A 17,167-nucleotide genomic window follows, 5' to 3' on the forward strand; every position below is an offset into this window, starting at 1 on the left:
GGGCCGTAGGGTAAGGTTCGATTTGGGGACGGGGCTGTAGCACCAATGCAACATGGAGGTTCCACGTCGCAGTGATGCGTAGCACCATCTTTTCCCTTCAGTTAAAGGGGAGGGACGCTGCAAGGCCTAGTGAGGCCTTCTTGGTGCCTACTGGGCCAGCAGGGAAGCATTGAGCCAGGTCAACAGCCCAGCACCCAAAAGGGGGTGCCAGCCTGCCTGTTGATGACCTGACCGAACCCGCAGAATCGGCTGACAATTAAAAGAAAATGGCGGCCGCAGCGGTGCGCCCACCCCTTTTAGGGCAGCTGCACCAGCCAGCCACTGGCAACTTCTCGTCTTGTGAAGCCATCAGTGGCACTGACCGGCGGCTGCCGCGTTCCCGTGGGGCAATTGTGGATGGGTCACACCCTCCACCTGCCCCCGGTCGGCAAGGCCTTACCGCCCAAGAGACAGTAATGGGCGTTAAAAAAAGGGGCAATTTCGGCCCCAAGGATTTTAGATAAAACTGCTGCCATAATGTTACAGGCCAGATTCAAGCTTTCTGGGGATCCTTAATTTATGCTTCATGATGGCATTCTCTGTGACTGTGACTATGTTGCATTATGCGTGCTCACCCTCTTCAACCTCTGATACTGTCAACTACACCACCCTTCTCCAACACCACTCCTTCACTGTCCAGCTCCATGAGACTGTCCTCTCTTGGTTCCACCCTTACCTCTCCGATCATAGCGAAGGTGTCTCTAGAAAAGGCTTCTCTCTGCCCACACCGCCTTCTCCCACCACCCCCACCACACGGCCAGCTCTGGAGTTCCCTGAAAATCTATCCATGGCCCCTTTCTCTTCCTCATTGACATGCTGTCCCTTGGCCACATTATCCACAGACACGAGCCAACATCCAGATGTACAGTGATGACATGCAGCTCTATCTCTCCACCACCTCTGTCAAACCCCTCCACAGCCTTTGTGCTGTCAGGCTGCTTGTCAAACATATGGTTGAGTCTTCAGTTACTTCTGAAAATGACTGGGTAGACTACAGCCATTGTTTATTAGCACTACACTGTCCAATCTTGGAGCACTCTTTGATCCTGAGTTAGGTATCCTCTCCGTCACAAAGTCCTACTTCACTTCCATAACATCCCGTGCCTCTACTGCGACCTCAGAACATCTGCCGGTGAAAGCGTCCTCGACGCCCTTATCACCTCCAAGCTCCGTAATTCCAATGCTTTACATGCTGGTCTCCCAACCTTCATCATCCGTCAACTTAATCTTGTCCAAAACACTGCTGCTTATCTCTAAAATGAGTCTGCCTTCAGACTCTGTCTGTTTGTCTCCAGTCTCTTGCATTTTTCCCTTTCTTTCATCCCACCAATTACCACTGTGCCATCAGCTGTCCATGTCCCACTCTCTGGAATTCCTTCTCCAAACCCATCATCTATCCATCTTCCTTTGCCCCATCCCTTTTAATATCCTCTTAAAACTCAAACCAAGCAGTTGGCCACCATTCTCAATCTGTCCTTCTTTGCCTCAGTGTTTGTTTGCCTCACAGCTCTGTCAAGTGCCTTGGGACATTTTTCTACGTTAAAAGAAAATGGTTGTTGTTGTTATTGCAATGAAGCATCCTCATAGCTAAACTAACAAATCAAAAAGCAGAAGAAAATAGCTGGTAAACCTTTTCTGTAATTACTTTATAATAATTTTCAGGAGATCTGAAATATTGGGGCAATTTTAACCCACCCATTCGGCAGGAACAGGGAGGTAGCACAGTTAAAATTGTCTCCTGAAACGTACCACCGTGTTCCTGCTCAATTCTCATCCATCCCTGCTTTAACTGCACACTTTGTTGAGGTGGCTGAGGTATCTGCACATCCCACATCCAATAAAAATAATTAAATAAACTCCTTGCTGTTTATTATTAATGATCAGACAAGTTGTAAATACATAACTGTTTTCACAATATTTTAGAAAAGAATTGCTTATTTCTCATTAACATGCTCAAACATGTGTTGCATTGGGGCGGTGGGTAGAATGGTGATTGAGGGTGACCCTGCCCAAATCGTACTTCTGAAATATACATGCATAAACATTCAAAATGCATCCTATTTTATATATATTTTGATGAAATGTCAAATAAGAAGGTGGATAAGGTGGTTAAGAAGGCATATGGAATACTTTGCTTTATTAGTCGAGGCATGGAATATAAGAAAAAGGAGGTTATGCTGGAACTGTATAAAACACTGGTTAGGCCGCAGCTGGAGTACTGTGTGCAGTTCTGGTCACCACATTACAGGAAAGATGTGATTGCACTGGAAAGGGTGCAGAGGAGATTTACAAGAATGTTGCCTGGACTGGAGAATTTTGGCTATGGGGAAAGATTGGAGATGCTGGGTCTGTTTTCTTTGGAACAGAGGAAGCTGAGGGGAGACCTGATTGAGGTGTATACAATTATGATGGGCCTGGATAGAGTGGCTAGGAAGAATCCATTTCCCTTGGCAGAGAGGTCAACAACCATGAAGCATAGATTTAAAGTAATTGGGAGGAGGTATAGAGGAGATATGAGGGGAAATGTCTTCACTCAGAGTGTAATGGGGGGTCTGGAATTCCTGAAATGGTGGTAGAGGCAGAAACCCTCACCACATTTAAAAAATACTTGGATATGCACTTAAAGTGCCATAATCTGCAGGGCTACGGAGCAAGAACTGGAAAGTGGGATTAGGCTGGATAGCTCTTAGTAGGTGGGGACACACATGGTGGGCCGAAATGGCCTCCTTCCGTGCTGTAAATTTCAATGATTCTATGATTCTATGAAGAATAAATAATTCTACTTTCCTGCTTGAAAATGCTGCAGTGTGAGCGTGGGCTGCCAATGATGTGGGTAGTTAACTTCTAATGTATCCTCGACTACCACTTCAATCTAGTTTGAAAAGCTGGTTCGCAGCCAACAAATTGTGTGCAGGTCTGCATGAACTGGATTCTGTGCAGGTCTGAGTGAATAAGTAATCACAATGAAAAAGAATTTGAGATATTGTCTGTATCTGATTCTATTCTGTAACACTTGGTGAGTTTTAACCCAATCAGAATGCTTACAAAAAGTCAGTGTACATTATTTTGGGGTTGGTATACCATAGGGTATAATTTGCAACAATGGGCTGGATTTTTGTCATTTTTACGATCATTTACCACACATTTACCACCGAAAATACTACTGATGGTAAATTCATCACAGATTACCACCAATTTCATAATTTAGCACCGAAATACCACCTGTGTTAAATCACAGGTGGTAAAAAAATACGACCGATCTTATTGTTTTTCTGTTTTTATGACATCATTAAGTGTGCAGCACCGAAATACCACTGAAAATTACCACCAGAGGTGAATTCATTAATACCACCATTTTTACCACTGGCCTAAATTACCACCAAGAAAAGTGCAGTCTTATCTGATCGAATGGCTACGCACGCCATTTTAAAAAACAGAGCTGCAGTCCATTCCACATGAGAGAAAGCTGAGTTTTACGCAGACGTCTTTATGTGAGTTCAGGGTTAGATTTTAAGATTAGTTGAGGCTTGTAGTGGATTATTTGAGTAAATTGGAGGACATTTTAAAGATAGTTAAGAAAATTGTAAGACAATTAAAGACATTTTGAGAACATTTGCTGGACATTTAAAGGAATGGGGTCTAAAATATCTCTGCCAATATTACTGACTACTTATAAGATGCAGAACAGAGCTGGAAGAAGGTTTATTCAAGAGCATTATGTGCCTAATTGAAGAGCTCGCAGACTTATGAGGAGGAGGCTTTACTCCCAACGAATTTTCAGGGAGAGATGTTCATACCTGCACCTATCTGAAGCACAGTGCTTTAAAAATACCACCTATTTTACTTTCACGTTGAAAAATAAGAGCGAAATACAATTAGCCCTACCGCTGGTCATGTTTGATGACAATATTGTCTTTCGGTGGTAAAAAAAAACCCTCGATTTTTAAATAGCACTGAAATACCACCGGAAAACCAGTGATAGGGCTAAATGATGAAAATCCAGCCCTGCTTTCAGCGTAGAATTTGCATTCTGAGAGCACATAGCAGGAATTTGGGTGGGAAGGTCAAAAGCCCTGCAGGATCTTTCTTCCATATTGCCTCGAAAATTCTTCCCCGCCCACACCGCTATGCTGAATTCTCTGTGTGTGCTTCCAGTGTGCAAAGCCCGACTCTGAAAATACAACTATTTACCCTTACAGGTTGTGCCTTGAGACTTGTACCGAGTTGGAGTGATGGAGCGTAATAAGACCGTGGTGCACCACTCGTTGACCAGGCAAAGCAGAGCGAGATGCAGAACTATGAAGCAGAGCTTTGGTATAGAAGGGAATGATGGGATGCAGGCATGGTTCCCCTAGTCCGGGCAGTCCTCAATCTTATTATGAACACTGTGGAAGAGAAAAGTTGGAGGAAGAATCATCCAACTTTTGATGTTTATATGTTGATCAACTCATTGGCATCCGAATCCGAATCATTTTTAGGTCAGCAAAGACCTCACAGGACAGAGGGCTCTTTGCTGACATTTAAAAATTAAATCTAAAAAGTTCCTGAGCAATTCAACTGATCACCGGAAACTTGTTAAAGTTGCTTTCACATCATTTGCAGTTATACTAAAATAACGGCTTTGTATGGTTATATAATTGTGTGTGATCATGTATTCCACTGTGTGGTCCATCCTATTTTGGTTCTGACCAATTGGAATTTGTTTGTTTTTTCTCCTCTAGCTTTTTCCATTTATTTTCTGCGTGCCGGTTTCTTCAGACCATGCACCAAATATTGTCGCGAACACAAGCAGTGGCCTCCAATTCAGCTGTGAATAAGTCATCAGGAGGTTTATGACTATGGTCCAGGGATGATTCTTCCTCCAACTTTTCTCTTCCACAGTGTTCATAATCAGATTGAGGACCGCCCAGATTAGGGGAACAATGCCTGCATCCCATCATTCCCTTCTATACCAAAGCTCTGCTTCATAGTTCTGCCTCTGTCAGAGTTGTTCCGAGTACAGAAAAGCCAAATATCCGTTATTAATCTAAATTGTTTATCAAAATGACTGACATACCATGGAAAGTAACTGATTGAAATGTAATTCTGTGTTTTGACTGCGGTTCAGTTCCAAAACACACTCAGCCATTCCACAGGTAATTCAAGGCAGTAATTTGCAATAAAGAAATAAAGCAGCCAAAATTATGTCAAAATTGCAAAAAAGCTAAGTAGTGATGATATGGTAACCATGCTAATGCATCAAGATGTGATTGCATAAAAGCTAGACATGAAGTAGACCTATTTTAAGGAACTGACTTCTGCAGAAAGTAGTACCTTACATTCCCTGCTTTTAGCTGTTAGCATGTAGCAATTTTAAACTGGAAGAGATGGAAAGGTTACAGAGTGTAAATGAGACAGCTGCAAAATGTGTGTCTCACAATAACTGCAAGTTGCCTGTTTTCAGCTTCTATTAGTCTTGCTGTGATTGCTGTTTATGCACGGTCATGAGCAATTACAGCTTTTCAACACATTCTTGCTTTTAAACCAACCAATGCTCTTATAAAGGTATCTCCTTTTTCTGTTAATTTTTAATCCAAAAAATGGGTAATTAATGCTAATCGCCTTCCAGAGGAAATGAGCCCAATTTTACAAATGCAATTAGCAGCAATACCGCAGTGACACTAATCCCCCCGCCGCCCCCCACGCACACAAACATTCTTTGTGACCTGCACACCTGATAAGATCAAATTATGATCTAAAGAAATATGTGGCCAGGTTAACATTATCCCCATGTTGAACAAAATGCAAAGATGATAAAATGTGCTCTTTAACATTTGTGATATAAGAACATAAGAACTAGGAACAGGAGTAGGCCATACAGCCCCTCGAGCCTTCTCCGCCATTTAATACGATCATGACTGATCCGATCATGGACTCAGGTCCACTTCCCTGCCTGTTCCCCATAACCCCTTATTCCCTTATCATTTAAGAAACTGTCTATTTCTGTCTTAAATTTATTCAATGTCCCAGTTTCCACAGCTCTCTGAGGCAGCAAATTCCACAGATTCACAACCCTCTGAGAGAAGAAATTTCTCCTCATCTCTGTTTTAAATGGGCGACCCCTTATTCTAAGATTATGCCCTATCAGTGGAAACATCCATCTTGGCAAGCCCCTTCATAATCTTATACGTTTCGATAAGATCACCTCTCATTCTTTTCAATTCCAATGAGTAGAGGCCCAACCTACTCAACCTTTCCTCATAAGTCAACCCCCATCATCTCCGGAATCAACCTAGTGAACCTTCTCTGAACTGCCTCCACAGCAAGTATATCCTTTCGTAACAATGGAAACCAAAACTGTACGCAGTGTTCCAGGTGTGGCCTCACCAATACCCTGTATAACTGTAGCAAGACTTCGCTGCTTTTATACTCCATCCCCTTTGCAATAAAGGCCAAGATTCCATTGGCCTTCCTGATCACTTGCTATACCTGCGTACGAACCTTTTATGTTTCATGCACAAGTACCCCCAGGTCCCGCTGTACTGCAGCACTTTGCAATCTTTCGCCATTTAAATAATAACTTGCTCTTTGATTTTTTTCTGCCAAAGTGCATGACCTCACACTTTCCAACATTATACTCCATCTGCCAAATTTTTGCCCACTCACTGAGCCTGTCTATGTCCTTTTGCAGATTTTTTGTGTCCTCCTCACACGTTGCTTTTCCTCCCATCTTTGTATCGTCAGCAAACTTGGCTACATTACACTCAGTCCCCTCTTCCAAGTCGTTAATATAGATTGTAAATAGTTGAGGTCCCAACATTGATCCCTGCGGCACCCCACTAGTTACTGATTGCCAACCCGAGAATGAACCATTTATCCCGACTCTCTATTTTCTGTTAGTTAGCCAATCCTCTATCCATGCTGATATTATTGTGTTCCCTACACAGATGAGGCTGCACACAGGGAGGTTAAAGTAACAGTGACCTCAATCTTTAATAAGACACTCCAGAGTGAGGAACAGGCCTTAGGGGCTGGCTTATATACAGTGTTCCTAAGGGATGCTGGGATCCCTTGGGACTTCAGGGGATGCGCTCCCTGGTGGAGGAACATGGAAGTGCATGCTTTACAGATACACAACATCACTCCCCCCTCAAAGTCAAAGTGAAAACTATTTACAAGGTGAGGTGGTCGGGAGCCTTTCTTTCCCTGGTGGACTGCTTCGATACAAATATCTGTTCTGGTGTGTTGGCTGTGCCCTCCCTGGGCTGGTGTGTTGTTAGCCCTGCAGGGCTGCTAGGTGAGCCTGGCCTTGCTGGGCTGTAGGGCATGATGGGTTCGATTTCCTGATCCGGCGTGGTGTCGTTGATCCTTTGGGTGTTTGTCGTGGGCTCGAAAAAGGTGGTGTCTGCTGTGGGTTGTTCAGGGCAGTCTGTGAACCACAGCCTCGTTTGGTCCAAGTGCTTTCTGCAAATTTGTCCATTGTCTATTTGACTGCAAACACCCTATTCCTTTCTTTAGCTATCACCGTGCCCACGATCCACCTGGGACCATGTCCATAGTTTAGCACATACACAGGGTCATTCAGATCAATTCCCGTGACACAGTGGCGCGACCATCATTTACATTTTGTTGCTGCCGCCTGCTCTCTACCTGATCATGCAGATTGGGGTGAACCAGTGAGAATCTGGTTTTAAGTGTCCTTTTCATGCGTAGCTCAGCCAGGGGCACCCCTGTGAGCGAGTGGGGTCTTGTGCGGTAGCTGAGCAGTACGCGGGACAGGCGGGTTTGGAGTGAGCCTTCTGTGACTCGTTTAAGGCTCTGTTTAATTGTTTGTACTGCCCGCTCTGCCTGCCCATTGGAGGCTGGTTTAAATGGGGCCGAGGTGACATGTTTGATCCCATTGCGGGTCATGAATTCTTTCAATTCGGCACTGGTGAAACATGGCCCGTTGTCACTGACCAGTATGTCAGGCAGGCCATGGGTGGTAAACGTGGCCCTCAGGCTTTCAATGGTGGCAGTGGCAGTGCTTCCCGACATTATTTCACATTCAATCCATTTTGAAAAAGCATCCACCACCACCAGGAACATTTTACCGAGAAACGGGCCCGCATAGTCTACATGGATCCTCGACCATGGTCTGGAGGGCCAGGACCACAAACTTAGTGGTGCCTCTCTGGGTGCATTGCTCAACTGAGCACATACGCTGCATTGCCGTACACAGGACTCTAAGTCAGAGTCGATACTGGGCCACCACACGTGGGATCTGGCTATCGCTTTCATCATTACTATACCTGGGTGTGTGCTGTGGAGATCCAAGGTCAACGTCTCCCTGCCCTTTTTTGGTAGCACTACGCGGTTATCCCACAACAGGCAGTCTGCCTGAATGGACAGCTCGTCCTTTCGTGGCAGGAACGGCTTGATTGGCTCTTGCATTTCAACGGGGATGCTGGCCCAGCTCCCATGCAGTACACAGTTTTTTACTAGGGACAGCAGAGGATCTTGGCTGGTCCAAGTCCTAATCTAGCGGGCCGTGACAGGTGATTTATCATTTTCAAACGCTTTCATGACCATCAACAAGTTTGCAGGCTGTGCCACCATCAACAAGTTTGCAGGCTGCGCCATTTCCACCCCCGTGGTGGGCAATGGTAGCCGACTGAGAGCATCCGCACAGTTCTCGGTGCCTGGCCTGTGGCGGATGGTATAGTTATATGCTGATAGCGCGAGTGCCCACCTTTGTATGCGGGCTGAGGCATTAGTATTTATCCCCTTGTTTTCAGCGAACAGGGATGTGAGGGTCTTGTGATCGGTTTCCAGCTCAAATTTGAGGCCAAACAGTTACTGATGCATTTTCTTTACCCCGAATACACACGCTAATGCCTCTTTCTCAATCATGCTGTAGGCCCTCTCGGCCTCAGACAAGCTCCTGGAAGCATAGGCGGCAGGTTGCAACTTCCCCGCAACGTTAGCTTGTTGTAATGCACACCCGACTCCGTACGACGACGCGTCACATGCTAGCACAAGTCTTTTACACAGGTTATACAATACAAGCAGCTTGTTGGAGCATAAAATGTTTCTGGCTTTCTCAAAAGCAATTACTTGTTTTTTTCCCTAAACCCAGTTCTCGCCTTTGCGCAATAACACATGTAGGGGTTCTAAAAGGGTGCTTAACTCCGGTAGGAAGTTACCAAAATAGTTGATGAGTCCCAGGAACGACCGCAGCTCCGTGACGTTCTGTGGCCTGGGCACGTTCCTGATAGCCTCTGTCTTGGCGTTTGTAGGCCGAATCTTTCTCCCCAAAAACTCCACTTATGTTGCCATGAAGACACATTTCGACCTCTTCAGCCGCAGCCCTACGCGATCCAGTCGCTGGAGGACCTCCTCCAGGTTTTGTAGGTGTCCCGACCCGTGACCAATATGTCGTCCTGAAAGACCACCGTGTGTGGTACCGACTTGAGTAGACTCTCCATGTTTCTCTGGAAGACCGTTGCAGCCGACTGAATTCCAAACGGGCATCTGTTGTAGATGAACAGTCCCTTGTGCATGTTGATGCAGGTGAGGCCCTTCGAAGACTCCTCCAGCTCCTGCGTCATGTAGGCCGAAGTCAGGTCGAGCTTGGTGAATGGCTTGCCTCCTTCCAGCATCGCAAATAGGTCGTCTGCCTTAGGTAGCAGGTATTGGTCCTGTAGCAAGAAACGATTAGTAGTTACTTTATAATCGCTGCAAATCCTGACCGGGCCATCACTTTTGAGTACTGGAACAATCGGGCTGGCCCACTTGCTGAATTCCACTGGGGAGATGATGCCCTCGCGTTGCAGCCTGTCCAGCTTGATTTCCACTCTCTCCCTCACCATGTGAGGTACCGCTCGCGCCTTGTGTTGAATGGGCCGTGCCTCTGAGACCAAGTGGATCCGCACCTTTGCCCCGGAAAAGTTTCCAGTGCCTGGCTCAAAAAGGGAAGGAAATTTGTTGAGAACCTGGGTACATGAGGCCTCATCGACATGTGATAGCACTCGGATGTCATCCCAGTTCCAGCAGATTTTGCCCAGCCAGCTCCTTCCAAGCTCCTTTCAGCTCATTTGCAAGTTCATTGCAGGTGACCCATTGTTCCACAGCTCTTGCAAACATACCCTTTGAAGCGGCATGAATAGGCTGAATGGAAGCCTCCATAACTCCAACAAGGTGTGAATTGCCTTGCATTCATCTTTTGTTGGGGACTCTGAGTCATCTGGGTCACCTGAGGCCTGCTGGCAGTTGCAGACTGTACATTTCTGCTCACAAACACAGTTCCAGTTAATTTATGAACATTGCTAGCACTTGTATGCTGAGAGATTTGTTTGGTGTTATCACTGGGAGGGTGGACATAAACGCCTGTGCTATCGCAATGGCCTTACTGAGGGTCGGTGTCTCTATAGTCAAAAGTTTTCGTAGGATGGTCTCGTGGCCAATGCCCAGTACAAAAAAGTCTGAGCATTTGCTCCAGGTAGCCATCAAACTCACATTGTCCTGCAAGTCGCCTTAGCTCGACGATGTAGCTCGCCACTTCCTGACCTTCAGATCGCTGGCATGTGTAGAACTGATACCTTGCCATCAGCATGCTCTCCCTCGGGTTAAGATGCTCCCGAACCAGTGTACACAGCTCCTCATACGACTTATCTGTGGGTTTCACCGGAGCCAGAAGATTCTTCATGAGGCTGTAGGTCGGTGCCCCACAGATTGTGAGGAGGACCGCTCTCCTTTTTGCAGCGCTTCCTTCTCCGTCCAGCTCATTGGCTACAAAGTACTGGTCTAGTCATTCGACATCGGCTTCCCAGTCCTCACCCTCCGAGAACTTCTCCAGGATGCCCACAGTTTGCTGCATCTTTGCATTCTCGTATTCTCGTCTGGGATCCCTTGGGACTTCAGGGGATGCGCCCCCTGGTGGCAGAACGTGGGAGTGCATGCTTTACAGATACACAACAGATATATTACCCCCCAACCCCGTGAACTTTTATCTTGTGCAGTAACCTTTTATGTGGCACCTTGTCAAATGCCTTCTGGAAGTTCAAATACACCACATCCACTGGTTCCCCTTCATCATCCTGTTCATTACATCCTCAAAGAATTCCAGCAAATTTGTCAAACATGACTTCTCCTTCATAAATCCTTGCTGAGTCTGACCAAATTTTGTATTTCCAAAACTACTGCTTCTTTAATAATGGACTCCAACATTTTCCCAACCACAGATGTTAGGCTAACTGGTCTATAGTTTCCTGCTTTTTGTCTGTCTCCTTTTTTAAATGGGCACATAACACCATATAGGTACAAAGCCCCATTATTGTTGCTTTTGCAGCAAAAGTAAATAACAATGTCCTGGATGCTAACGGTGCTGACCCAATTCTTGGTGGCTGATTTTCCACTCCTTTTCTCCCAGGGAGCAATCAGGTTCCCAGGCAATAATCAATTTCCCAGGTACAAATCAGAGAAAAAAGGGGCAGAGACCTGTTATACCACATCTGTGCTGATTTATGAGATGAGGTTGTGAGGCCTGAGGTAACTCTCATCTCATGGACGTGACTGTCCCAGAGGCAGGCTTTCTCTTGTAATGGCAAGGGGTACTGAGCCTAGGTTTGAAGCTCCCTTATGTGTAGGTATTGGAGGGAGTCTTAAGGCAGCAGACTCAATGCCACTCTCCAGAGAGACAAGGGCATCTGTGTCCAAACCTTGCAGCCCACTGGTGTTGGGCACAGGCTCGATTAGGTACTGGTCAGTGTCAGTATAGACCAAACAGTCTCAACACGGTTTTGAAAACACTGTGAAAGTATCCTTTCCAAAGAATCTGTGGCACCATTTTTAGCTGCAATTCTGGAAACCAACAATGTCCTTAGAAGCAATTCTTGGCTTTTTTTAATGCTGGAGAACTCACCTGTCTAGGATGTTCTCCAGATGCGGTTAGTGTTGCTGCAGCTTTTTAAAGACTGTGTCACACTGTATTTCCCAGCGGTGTCATGTCTATCAGGCGTGGCATTAGCACTGCAAACCTAACCTGTATAACAATGAGTGGCCTGGGAGGAAATTGCGGTGCATTAGCGGTAGATTCACACTAGTGGTTAGTTGTCCCGCTCTTCTGCTAACCTTCAAACAAGTGGCAACACCAGGCTAATGTGGCAGATGAAATTCAATACAGATGTGTGTAAAGTACCACACACAGGATGAAAGAACTAGCTCCATGAAGCTAGTATCAGTAATGGTGACCATGAAACTACCGGATTGTCGTAAAAACCTATCTGGTTCACTAATGTCCTTTAGGGAAGGAAATCTGTTATCCTTACCTGGTCTGGCCTATATGTAACTCCAGACCCACAGCAATGTGGTTAACTCTTAATTGCCCTCTGAAATGGCCTAGCAAGCCATTCAGTTGTAACAAAACCTTATATGAAGCGATATGAAGAGTAAGTCCAGATCGACCCACCCAGCATGCACCTCGGCAATGGCTACGTACACGTCAAAGGCACACTCAGCCCAGTCAACCCTGCAAAGTTCTCCTCACCAACATCTGAGGAGTTGTGCCAAGATTTGGAGAGCTGTCCCACAGACTAGTCAAGCAGCAGCCTGACATAGTCATATTCACAGAACTGTACCTTTTAGCTAATGTCCCAGACTCCTCCATCATCATCCCTGGTATTTCCTGTCCCACCAGAAGGACAGACCTACCAGAGGTGGCGGCACAATGGGGAGGAAGTGGCCCCAGGAGTCCTCAAACATTGACTCTGAACCCCATGAAGTCTCATGGCTTCATGTCAAGCATGGACAAGGAAACCAGTACTCCTCCATGTTGAACAGTGGTGTTTATAGGTTAGCATGGGCACAGAATGTACTCTGGGTAGGGGACTCAATGTCCATCACCAAGAGTGGCTCGATAGCACCACTACTGACCGAGCTGGCCAAGTCCTGAAGGACATAGCTGCCAGACTGAGCCTACAGCAGGTGGTGAAAGAGCCAACACGAGAGAAAAACCTACTTGATCTTGTGCTCACCAATCTACCTATCATGCATCTGTCCATGACAGCATTGGTAACAGTGACCACTGCACAGTCCTCATGCAGACGAAGTTACGTCTTCACACTGAAGACACCCTCCATCATGTGTGGCACTACCATGCTGAATGTGATAGATTCAGAACAGATATGGCAAAACTGGGCATCCATGAGGCGCGATGGGCCATCAGCAACAGCAGAATTGTATTCCACCACAATCTGTAACTTGGCATATTCCTCACTCTACCATGGCCATCAAGCCAGGAGACCAAACCTGGTTCAATCTGGAATGCAGAAGAGCATGCCAGGAGCAGCACCAGGTGTACGTAAAAATGAGGTGCCAACTTGGGGAAGCTGCAACACAGGACTACTTTCATGCTAAACAGCAGACGCAGCATTCTATAAACAGAGCTAAGCGATCCCACAATCAATGGATCAGATCAAAGCTCTGCAGTCATGCCACATCCAGTCATGAATGGTGGTGGACAAGTCACAACTAACGGGAGGAGGAGGCTCCATGAATATTCCCATCCTCAATGATGGCGCAGCCCAGCACGCAAGTGCAAAAGACAAGGCTGAAGCATTTACAACCATCTTCAGCCAAAAGTGCCGAGTTGATGATCCATATCAGCCTCTTCCTGAGGTCCCCACCATCACAGAAGCCAGTTTGATTCAGTCCACGAGATGTGAAGAAGTGGCTGAGTGCACCGATTACAGCAATGGCTGTGAGCCCCAACAACATCCTGGCAGTCGTGTTGAAGACGTGCTCCAGAACTAGCTGCACCTCTAGCCAAGCTGCTCCAGTACAGCTACAACACTGGCATGTACCCGACAATGTGAAAAACTGGCCAGAAATGTCCTATCCACAAAAAGCAGGACAAATCCAATCTGGACAATTACCACCCCATCAGTCTACTCTCAATCATCAGCAAAATAATGGAAGGTGTCGTCGACAGTGCTATCAAGCGGCACTTACTCACCAATAACCTGCTCACCAATGCTGAGTTTGGTTCCGCCAGGACCACTCGGCTCTAGACCTCATTACAGCCTTGGTGCAAACAGAGAAAAAAGAGCTGATTTTCAGAAGTGAGGTGAAAGTGACTGCACTTGACATCAAGGCAGCACTTGACCGAGTGTGGCATCAAGGAGCTTTAGTAAAAGTGAAGTCGATGATGTAGTGCATGGAGAAAGAGTCAGATTGAACACTGTGAGCTCAAAGTAAAGTGTGACCTTACTCTTTTATTGCAGGTCTCCAGAGTGCCTCGCCAACCTGTGAAGCACTCTTAAGTACCTGTGTTCCCAAGGGATTATGAGATCTCTTGGGAGTCTGGGGAATGAGCCCTCTGGTGGCTGCACAGTGTATACAAGTCCACATATATAACAACATTCCCCCCCAAAGTCAATAGTGTAACTATTTACAATGTAAGTCGATCTGGGGCCCTTCTTGCCCTGGTTGATCGTCTCGGTGTGAAGGTTGGTATTGTTGAGCCACTTGTTTGGCCCTCGTTGGGCTGCCGTGCAGCTGGCCTTGCTGGGCTGCCTGGTGTGTTGGGCCCTTCAGGGCTGCTGTGGATGATGGGTTCTGCTTTGTGGTCAACCGTGGTGTCGGTTACCACTGGTGTGTGTGTTGGGGGATCAAAGAAGGTAGGGTCCAAGGTGGGTTGCTCAGGATAGTCCGTGAATCTGAGTTTGATTTGGTCCAAGTGTTTCCTGTGAATGAGTCCATTTGAAAGTTTGACCCGAAACAGCCTGCTCCTCTCTTTGGCCACGACAGTGCCGGGAAGCCACTTGGGACCTTGCCCATAATTTAATACAAATACAGGATCATTTACTTAAATCTTGCGTGACACATTTGCGCTATCATGGTATGTACTTTGTTGAAGCCGCCTGCTCTCCACCTGTTCATGTAGATCAGGGTGAACTAACGAGAGCCTTGTCTTGAGTGCTGTTTTCATGAACAGTTCAGCAGGTGGGATCCCAGTGAGCGAGTGGGGTCTCGTGCAGTAGCTAAGCAGGACTCGGGATAGGCGAGTCTGCAGTGAGCCTTCAGTTACCCTTTTCAAGCCTTGCTTGATGGTTTGCACTGCTCTCTCTGCCTGACCATTGGACGCTGGTTTAAATGGGGCAGATGTGACATGTTTGATCTGGTTGCGGGTCATAAATTCTTTGAACTCAGCACTGGTAAAACATGGCCCGTTGTTGCTCACCAGGACATCGGGTAAGCCATGTGTGGCCAACATGGCCCGCAGGCTTTCAGTCGTGGCAACGGACGTGCTAGCCGACATTAGCTCACGTTCAATCCACTTGGAGTACGTGTCTACAACCACAAGGAATATTTTACCCAAGAATGGGCCTGCATAGTCGACGTGTACCCTAGACCACGGTTTGGAAGACCAAGACCATAAACTTAGTGGTGCCTCCCTGCGTACATTGCTTAACTGCAAGCATGTATTACATCTATGAACGCAGGACTCTAAGTCCGTATCGACGCTGGGCCACCACAAATGGGATCTGGCTATCGCTTTCATAATTATGATGCCTGGGTGGGTACTGTGGAGGTCGTTGATGAAGGTGTATCTGCCCTTCTTGGGGACCACTACTCGACTGCCCCACAGAAGGCAGTCTGCCTGTATAGACATTTCATCTTTACGCCGCTGTAACGATTTTATCTCTTTCTGCATTTCCACTGGGACACTGGACCTGCTCCCAAGAAGCACACAGCTTTTGACCAGAGATAATAAGGGGTCCTGGCTTGTCCAGGTTTTGATCTGCCGGGTAGTGATGGGTGATTGCTCACTCTCAAATGTTTCCATAACCATGGCTAGATCTGTGGGCTGTGCCATTTCCACCCCCATGGTGGGCAATGGCAGCCTACTGAGAGCATCGGCGCAGTTTTCTGTGTCTGGCCTGTGGCGGATGGCATAGTTGTATGCGGACAATCGGCCTTTTGGCTAAGATCATGCGTAACTGACCTGACAGGGGAGTAACCATGACCCCAAAGTGGTTCTCCCTGGATCAGGAAGGTGGTTCTCCTATGCTTTTTGGAAATAGGAGGTGGGTGGGGTGGATTGACCCATCCACCTCCACGGAGGTGTGTGGGGGGCCTGACCCATCCACCTCCATGGCACGAACCTGGTATTGCAGTACTTCCAGGAACAGTGCAGTGGCTCTCGGCCTTTTGGCTAAGAGCATTGGCGCAGAGTGATCCTTGATGTGTGCAAGGTGACCTCTGGCGTTTGTGATTTGACAAAGAATTGGAAAGATTGGCTACGAATTAAAAAAAAAAAAATGTGAGCGCCCATCTCTGGATGTGGGCTGATGCGTTGGTATTTATCCTTTTACTCTCGGAAAACAGGGATATAAGTGGCTTATGGTCAGTTTCCAATTCGAATTTTAGCCCAAACAAGTATTGATGCATTTTCTTTACCCCATAGACACCACACGCTAATGCTTCTTTTTCAATCATGCTGTAGGCTCTCTCGGCCTTAGACGGACTCCTGGATGCAAAAGCAATCGGTTGCAGTTTCCCGAAGTCATTAGCTTGTTGCAATACACACCCGACACCATATGACGACGCATCACATGCTAGTATCAAACGCTTATATGGATCATACAACACAAGCAATTTGTTTGAGCATGACAACGTTCTCGCTTTTACAAAGGTCTTTTCTTGGCTTTTGTCCCAAACCCATTCGCCCCCTTTTCGTAGTAAGACATGTAGTGGTTCTAGCAGGGTGCTGAGACCCGGTAAGAAGTTACCAAAGTAGTTCAAGAGTCTCAGGACGACCGCAGCTCCGTCACGTTCTGTGGCCTTGGTGCGTTCTCGATTGCCTCCGTCTTCGCATTGGTGGGCCTGATGCTGTCCGTCGCAATCCTCCTTCCTAAGAACTCCACTTCAGGTGCCAGGAAGACGCACTTCAAGCATTTTAGCCTGAGCCCTGTCATGTATCTCACACTACAGTACCTTACCATGCTATACATGACTGTAACTAGAGATGACCTGTAACCACAAGCTTACCTGACCAACAGGGGTGCACTTGCAGGAGACACTGGATACCTGTCCCAGACAGGTATATAAGGACAGGTCTCAGGCAAGTGTGGCATTCGAGAGCTGTGTAATAAAGGTGCAGGTCCTG

Source organism: Pristiophorus japonicus, chromosome 4 (genome assembly GCF_044704955.1).
Source record: "Pristiophorus japonicus isolate sPriJap1 chromosome 4, sPriJap1.hap1, whole genome shotgun sequence".
Taxonomy (NCBI): Eukaryota; Metazoa; Chordata; class Chondrichthyes; family Pristiophoridae; genus Pristiophorus; species Pristiophorus japonicus.